Consider the following 8,460-nt stretch of genomic DNA (forward strand, 5'->3'; position numbering starts at 1 on the left):
CTTCTCTTTTACTCACGGAACTAAGGGGGAAGAAAATAAAAATAGCCTATCTTTTTTTATTGCAAAAAGCTGACATGGAAAATAGCATTATAAAGATTACAACGGATGAGGGTTTTCTTTTTGATTTATAAGACTTTTGTGTAATATATGTCTGGGACTATTTTTTCTGATCTACTTTTTTTTTGACGAATCTGCTCATTTTTTCTGCTACTAGTTATTTGGACGCTGTGAACTAAAGCTGTTTTTGCACTTCTGGGCATATAAGAGATAAGGGCTGTCTAGAGTGTGACGCCAGTTGGTTTGAAAGATTAACTCCTTTGTAACTGGATAAAGAAATAAACTGCTCTTTGCTTGAGACATTGAAAATTGAAGGAGTTTTGTTCCTTTGGCTTTAAGAATGACAATTAAGAAGATCATGGATGTACAAGAAGGGACTTTATCTTTAGACATGTTTCAGAAAATAATGAATGGGATTAAGTCAATAAAACAAGAACTGAGAAATAATAGTCTAGCGTTGAGAATTGAATTTGACGAAATGAGACAGGAGCTGAAAGAAATTCAGGATTCTATGAGAAAGGAGAATAAAGATGGATCTGGAAAACCAAAAAAGGATGAAAGAGAAATTAAAGGCAAGGTTCAAACTATGGAGATTGGATTAAATATGGATATGGAAAAAGATTTGGATTTCCTGGCTGTGATGGATCCTGGAGACAAATATTACGGTTTGGAACTCAGCGCTGTCCCTGAAGGAATTGAAGAGATTGGAGATAAAGATATTATCGGTTCAAAAAAATTCCTGGACTGGAAGGATTTGATGGAACTTGAAATGGAGAAAGCTAACAGAATTAATCCCTGCTTTGTGTCAATGGAAAAATCTTCAAGAGATGTGCTAGTGTATCATGTAAAAAAGAGGAACAGAGATGCAGCTTTGCAACAATACTTCAGTGATACGTTTGGAATTGATGGCAAGAAAATATCTGTGAGAAAGGAAATTCCTATCAGACTCTTATTATATGACTATGACAGCAAGATTATTGGGCGCGTAAAGATGGAAGATGGAAGATGGAACCAATATGGATAATGGAAGAAGAGCGATTTGAAATTACTGGACTTAGTAGACTTGATGAGTTGGATTAATTGACATGTTTATCTAGAAAAAAAATTGATGGACATATATCTCAAGGATTGGAAACTTCTCTTTGACTTTTTGTGGAAGAATAAAATGATATGATGTTAATGAGATTTGTAACCAATTAAGATAACCGCTGGAGGAAGGTGATTTTATAATCTATTAAGAGACAGGCTTGTTATATATTATAGACTTATAGCTGAACTACGACAAATCGGAAGTCAAATTTTTTATATATTTTTTCTTTTTATTGTATTAGTTATGGATTTGTGTTCTTTCTTTTTGTATTGTTTTGGTTTTGAAAATTTGAATAAAAATTAATTGAAAAAAAAAACAAGAGAGTCTCTTCTTTGTTTAAAATGGATTGGTTATTTTATTTTTTGCGTTTACAAGCAGGCCACAACAAGTTTGCAAGGTTGATGTTTTGGAATGAATAGTTAATTCGCTGGGTTTACCTTTCCAAATATGCACAGGGTTTCCGAAAGAGGTGTTATGGGAATGAAAGCATTTAAATATATTGGTGCATGGGTAAATGAGGTCATGGCAATGTTTCAATTTGTTGGCTTTAAAACACACACACACTGGACAACTGCCAGGGTTGGAAACAAATATTCAGATAGACTGTGTGAGGATTAATTTATATTGTCCTCCAACCCAAAGATTGAAAGAAGAGGGTTGTGTTTTTTTACCACTAGTGTTTGTTTATTTATTGGAATTATAAAAATCTATGGTCTCATTTTCTCCCTGTGAGACAATCATTGTTATTTGAAAACTCCCCTCACACAATTCTAGAAATATCTGCCACCCAAAAGAACAAAGATATCGTGCAAATACGCAGTGAGTCATAGATATATGCTGCTACAGCTGTTTACTTGCTTTCAGTTTCAAACAGTTTCAAGACCTTTTAGGCTCATGCCTTCACCTTCCTTCCTCTGGCTGATGGGCTTCTTTTTACTTTAGTTTCCTTCTCTGTTTCCTGGGTTGAGAAATGCCTCTTAATCCTGCACTGGACTCTGCCATTCCGTGACTGGCTGGCCTTTTCAGACTTCCTGCTGTTTAGCTGTCGGTTTTGTTATGCAGAGTGGGAAGTAATCACTGGGCCATTTTGACTGAGCAATAAACTAGATATACCCTGTGCAGACATGTTAAAGGCCAAACCAAAATGATCAGAGCCATATGGAAGTTCAGTTAGTATCTGCAAGGTACAGTAAATATAGGAAGAAGAAAAATGCATTTTTTCACTTTACACAATAAATGTGGTATTTATTTATTTATTTATAACCCACCCTTTCTCCCAGAAGGAGTCCAGAGCAGCAGGGTGGTACTCATCAAAGCAGATACATAGTAGGTGAGGAAGTATGCAAGCTTTTAAAACTGTACTTACGGCACAATCCCTTGCATGATTACTCACAAGCAAATTCCACTGCATCTGATGAGATGAGACTTGCTCTCAGGTAAATGTGCATAGGATTCCAGTCTTTAATATGACACAATCCTATACATGTCTTCTCAGAAGTAAGTCCCACTGAGATATACTCCTATACAGTATACTCCTAGGTAAGTGGGTATAGGATTGCAGTGGTAGGCTTACTTCTGAGTAAACATGTAGAGGAGTCTGCTACAAGACTCCAGTTTTATATGCACTTACCTGGAGTAAACCCCATTGGAGTGAATGGCCTATTGAATGAGCAATAGGTGTAGGGTACCTTTTGGATATGCCACCATGGTTTGGGGACAGGCCATAGCTCAGTAGCTGAGCATCTGCTTTCCTTGCAGAATCATAGAATACTAGAGTTAGAATGGGTCTATAAGGCCATCAAGTCCATCCCCATGCTCAATGCAGGAATCCAACTTAAAGCATACCCAACAGGTGGCTATCTAGCTGCCTCTTGAATGCCTCCAGTGTTGGAGAGCCCACCACCTCCCTAAGGTCATTGGTTCCATTGTCGTACTGCTCTAACAGTTAGATGTTTTTCCTGATGTTTAGTTGAAATCTGGCTTCCTGTAACTTGAGCCCATCCTGTACTCTGGGATGATCAAGAAAAGATCCTGACCCTCCTCTGTGTGACAACCTTTCAAGTCCTATATACTAATAGTGAACTGATCTTCCAAGTGTGGATTCTTATGTAGGCTAAATGGCACCATCTGCACACAAGAAGAAAAGGTCAGCAGGCTTTGTGGGACTCCAAGGTAGCAGAGTATCTGCTTTGCATGCAGAAGTTCTCAGGTTCAATCCTTGGCATCTCCAGGTAGGGCAACGAATGTTCAGAGTGTCTGAAACCTTGGAGAACCACTGCCAGTCAGTGTAGACAGTACTGAGCTAGATGAACCAAAGGTCTGACTTGGCTTAAGGCAGCTTCTTATGTTCTTAAGGTTTGCAGACGTACACAGAAAAAACAGGGAGGGGAAATCTAAGAGAGAGATAAAAAAAAATCCCACTCAGTGGGGACTGAGCAGGTTCAGTGCTCACAGAATGCTGACTGTTGGTGAAAAAAATGAGAAAGCAAGGGGAAGGGCAATAGAATGGAGTGACCAGAAAAAGAGCATGGCTGGCTGGCTAACTGGAACCCTGAACAGGTGTATTCCGTATTGCAACTTTTTGATTGGTCCTCCTTGTACTAGCCAGATCCCAACATTATCTTCCTTGTGATACTGCGCCCCCAATATTCTGTCACATTTTATCATGACATTGAGCAGAGCTACGCAGATAGGAGATAGCTTACTTCTCTGTGGTTGCCTGTGAATAAACTTATATGGAACAAAGTAAATGGATCTGTCTGGGGCAGAGTTGAAAAGGAGCGGCCAGCAGGAATGTAGCTGTTTGGGGTCACAGAGGGTCATAGACCCGTTACTTTTTTGGGAGCAGAGTCCCAGCTAGGTCCCTATGTATGAACCAATCAGCATGAAAAGGGAGCAGGTTAGACTCTGAGAAAAGTTCTTTCATGCTGATTGAAGCCAGAGTGAAAGGAGGTGAGTCAACCATGGAGAAGACTCTTCTTAGTAGCTAACATACAACCTTCCCTTTCATTATAATTGGCTCCTGAGGATGTCTGTTATAGTAGAGCATGGACTCACAAGACAACAGGGAGAGGAAGGGAGAGGAAGTAAAGTGGAAAAGCGGGCATGGCTGTGAGGGGATCTGGTTTCTCCCATATAATGTATGTGTCTGCCGTTCCTTCGTACCTTAAGATTTTTTAAAGAAGTTGGGGGCAATGTTACAATGGGGATTAAACCTGCCCACCATCCATTATTTTACTGTTTAGGTTCTGTTAATAATGCATGAATATTTAATCCCTATTGTCTCAGGCTTCACTGGCATTCCAATTCAGGACCAGCAATTAGAGGTCGACAGGCTGGGCAGCTGCCAAGGGCCATACCCAGCGGAGGGCCCATTGCTAACACACATGCCCCACCCTGTTTCTCCTCCTTGTTGCTGCTGCTGTCTTCTCCTCTGGCCTCTCTAAGTGTGGGCAGTGACAAGAGCAAAAATGAGCACCGGCCACCTCCAGTCACCTTCCCCTCTCCTTTGGGGCAGTGGCTCAGATGTGGCATAGAGAGAGTGGGCAAGCAAGTGACGGGAAAGGAGGTGGGCTCATTCAGGGCCAGCCCAAGATATTTTGCCACCTGAGGCAAAGGACACAACAGTGTGTCCTTCCCCAGTCCACGCACAGAAGATGGCCAGATGGCCAGATGGGGAGCTGAAAACTTACTTCAACACTGGCAATGGCACATCAGCCTCTGCTGCACCTGAGGGTAGCAGATTAGCTTGGAGGGTTCAAGGCACACACAGCTCTCCACCACTTCCTGGCCTGCAGCATCCACTGCATAAGGCAGCTGCCTCACTCTACGGCTGCCTAACAGTACAGCCAAACCTGTCCCAGTAAGGAAGCCCCAATGAGGAAATTTTGGCCAAGGGCCTCCTGAAGTCTAGAAATGACACTGTTTCTACTGAATAGTCTGTGGTCAGGCTTGGAATTAAAATGTGTATTTATTAATTAAATTTACATCCCACTAGGGTTGCCAGGTGTCCAGTTTTTTCCCGGAGACTCCGGATTTTTGGGGTGGTCTCTGGTTAAGTCGGTTTAATCTCTGGACTCTCCGCTTTCCAGGTGTTCTGATTTTTGAGATATACACCAAAACATCAGCCACCCCTCCCCACCTTCAGTGAAATGATCTCTTAGCTGACTGTTCTAACCCCTCCCTTTCAGGTTTGTAGCCAATAAGCGAAGTCAGGGTTGTGATTTAAAGGGATTTATGGACCTCCAGGCAGTACCTAGACCACATTGCAAGTATAGAAAGCTGCTGTTTTTCCTGTCTATCTGAAAATCTCATAAACTGAGTAAGTATATACCTTTCATCAGTACCAAAAGTCTTTTTTCCTGTTGTGTGTAGGAGTCAAACAAGTTTAAATTTTCTTGGGCTGTTGAAGATGGCAATGTTTTGAAAACCTTCCCAACATCTAGCTTTAATCCAATACTTGCTTTTCTGGGAATAAAGCTGCAATGCTAATCCCACATACCCCACTGAATTCAATAGGACTTACTGTTGAGTAGACATGGTTAGGATTGTGCTGTAAATTAATGGGACTTTTGAGTGAACATAGCAAAGGATTGTGTTTGTGTTGTAAATCTTTCTCTCCCTCTCCAATCCTATTTTTTACAGCAATTAGGTAGGGCTTACATAAGCATCGCTGCTTTTATTATGTTGGAAACTAATACTGATATTATTTTAAAAAAATGTTCTGCAATGACCAACTGGTTTTGACAATAAACTATTATATGGGGTCTATGTATTTTTATATCTCCAGTGTGTGTATGTATATATGTGTGTGTGTGTAAGGTAGGGTTGGTGATTGGAAACCAAGACAGCTCACAATAAGAAATAAATCCCTTTAAAATCCAATAACTATAAAATGTATAAACAGTTGCAAAACAGCTTAAAGTGGCATGATTCTGAATTTTGGGTTGGGTGAGTGTTCCTTATCACTTGAGGCTGCAGTTCTGTGCACACTTCCCTGTTTGAGTAAGTCAGATTGAATACATTGGGACTTGCTTCGGAGTAAACAATCATAGGATTGCACTACAAATATCTTTACAGGTTGTGTAAATAATAAACATATTTGACAGTCATGCTTATATAAATATTTCTTCATACTATGTCCTCATAAGTATTTGATTTCACACTATGGTTGTAAATTATTAGTTTCTCTACATTTTAAGTGTACCCTTCTTCCTTGGAGTAGTCATGGTTCCCCTCTGTTGTTTTCATCCTGAGGGGCAGATAAGGCTAAGAGATGGTGAGTAGCCCATGGTCACCCAGTAAACTTTATAGCTCATTTCCATTTAAAAAAATTAATTAAAACAATTTACATGCAGGCAAAATTTATTAAGTAGATCCACACAATACATTTAAAGCACATCCAACTTGCATTTAAAGTGCATAACTTCCCCTAAACAATCCTGGGAAGTATAGTTTCCTCCTCAAAGTTATTGTTTCCACTACCTCTAACAAACTGCCATTCCCATGACTCTGTAGTGGGATTCATGTGTTTAAAATGTGTGTTTAATGTGCTTTAAATGAATGGTGTGGATCTGCTCTAGGTATGCTGTGCATTCATTAATGAATTGAAAGGAACAATTTTAAAAGATACTTTTTTAAACAGGGAAAGGGCTGTTGCTCAGTGGCAGGGCATATGCTTTGCATGCAAAGATCCAAAATTGAATTTCTGGAAAAGACTATTGTCTGGAATCCTGGAGAGCTGTCAGAAGGCAGAGCTGGGGTCCCAATCCCGGGGAGCTGGATCCCGGAGAGTTGGGAGAAGAGTATTTGGATGAATGGCAGAGGGAAAGATTGCGCGCCCGTTTGGCCCCTTCTTAAAGAACAGGCGGGAAGAAGTCCCTTGCTCTGTCAACTTTCTCCCAATGCCGCAGGACCTGTATCCCTGTATTGCTTCATGAGAAAACGCAGTCTTTGTTTGGACATTACCCTAATAAAACACGAATTAACTACAGCCATTGGTCTGGTTCCTGAGTCACATCCTGGGCCTGACAGCTTGACAGAGCCACCTAAATCACCCTCAACGCTCTCTTCACTTGACTGGGACAAGATGTCAAAGGGAGCAGCGGGGGGGACGAACCCCACTTCTGAGACGGAAGAAGTGGAACTCTTGAGGACTAAGGTAGCTGATTTGCAGACGGATGTTCAAGCCCTGCTAGCAGCAGTCAAGGCGCTGAAGACGGATAATCAAACCTTGAAGGCCACGATAGACCAGATGCGAACAGCCCCTCCAGCTGCCGTAGTAAAGGTTCCCATTGGATTGCCCCCAAAATACGCGGGACAAAGTGATCAGTTGGCAACCTTCGTGGCTCAATGTGAGTTATATCTGGATGTCAGGCACACGGAATTTCCAGACGATGGGGCTAAAGTAGCTTTCGTGATTAGCCTCCTGGAGGGAGAAGCTGCAAAATGGGTGACTCCGTATCTCGTGAGAAAGGATACTGTCTTAGGAAGGTACAGAGGATTTATACAGGAGATGACCGAGATGTTTCAAGACCCGCAAAGGGCTGAAACAGTAGTGCGGCAACTAGGCGCTCTGAAGCAAGCTAAAGGGACTGTTTCCGAGTACACTAACGCTTTTAAAATTCTGTCCCAGGAAAATGGTTACAATGACGCCGCCCTGATGTTTATGTACCGGAGTGGATTAAATGCTGAAATCCTGGATGAGTTGGCCAGGACCTCCCCCCCCCCGCTGACCTACCAGGGCTCATCCGGCTATGCCTACAGATAGATCACCGGATGGAAGGAAGGCGCCTGGAAAGGAAGCAGGAGGTCCCGAGATACTCAGCCTCGGCATTCCGCAACAAGACCCTTCCCACTGCAGGGATGGCAGGTAATGCAACTGAGGGACAGGGAGGGGCTAGGCCAAGACTGTCGGAAGAAGAAAAGGAAAGACGACGCCGGGAACGTTTATGCTTTTATTGTTCAAAGCCGGGCCATGTGGCCAGAGACTGTGGACTGAAAGGGGGGAAAGCCGAGCCGTCGGGAAACTAGAACACCCAGTCCACGTGCAGGCCGGTGGACTGGGGGCAGCATTGTATAAAGGCCCCCCAACGATCCAACCTCCCTCAAAGGGGGTGTTGGTCTTGCCTATTCGGATTACAACTTCCAGAGGAGTGGTGTTTAATTCCACTGCCTTAATTGACAGTGGAGCCTTCACAAATTTTATTGATGCAAAGTTAGTCAAGCGTCATGGAATTTCCCGGTGGAAACTGGACGCTCCCCTAGCTGTGGAGACTATCGATGGGAGACCCCTGAAGTCAGGAGGGGTGACA

Source organism: Rhineura floridana, chromosome 2, assembly GCF_030035675.1.
Source record: "Rhineura floridana isolate rRhiFlo1 chromosome 2, rRhiFlo1.hap2, whole genome shotgun sequence".
NCBI classification, from domain to species: domain Eukaryota; kingdom Metazoa; phylum Chordata; class Lepidosauria; order Squamata; family Rhineuridae; genus Rhineura; species Rhineura floridana.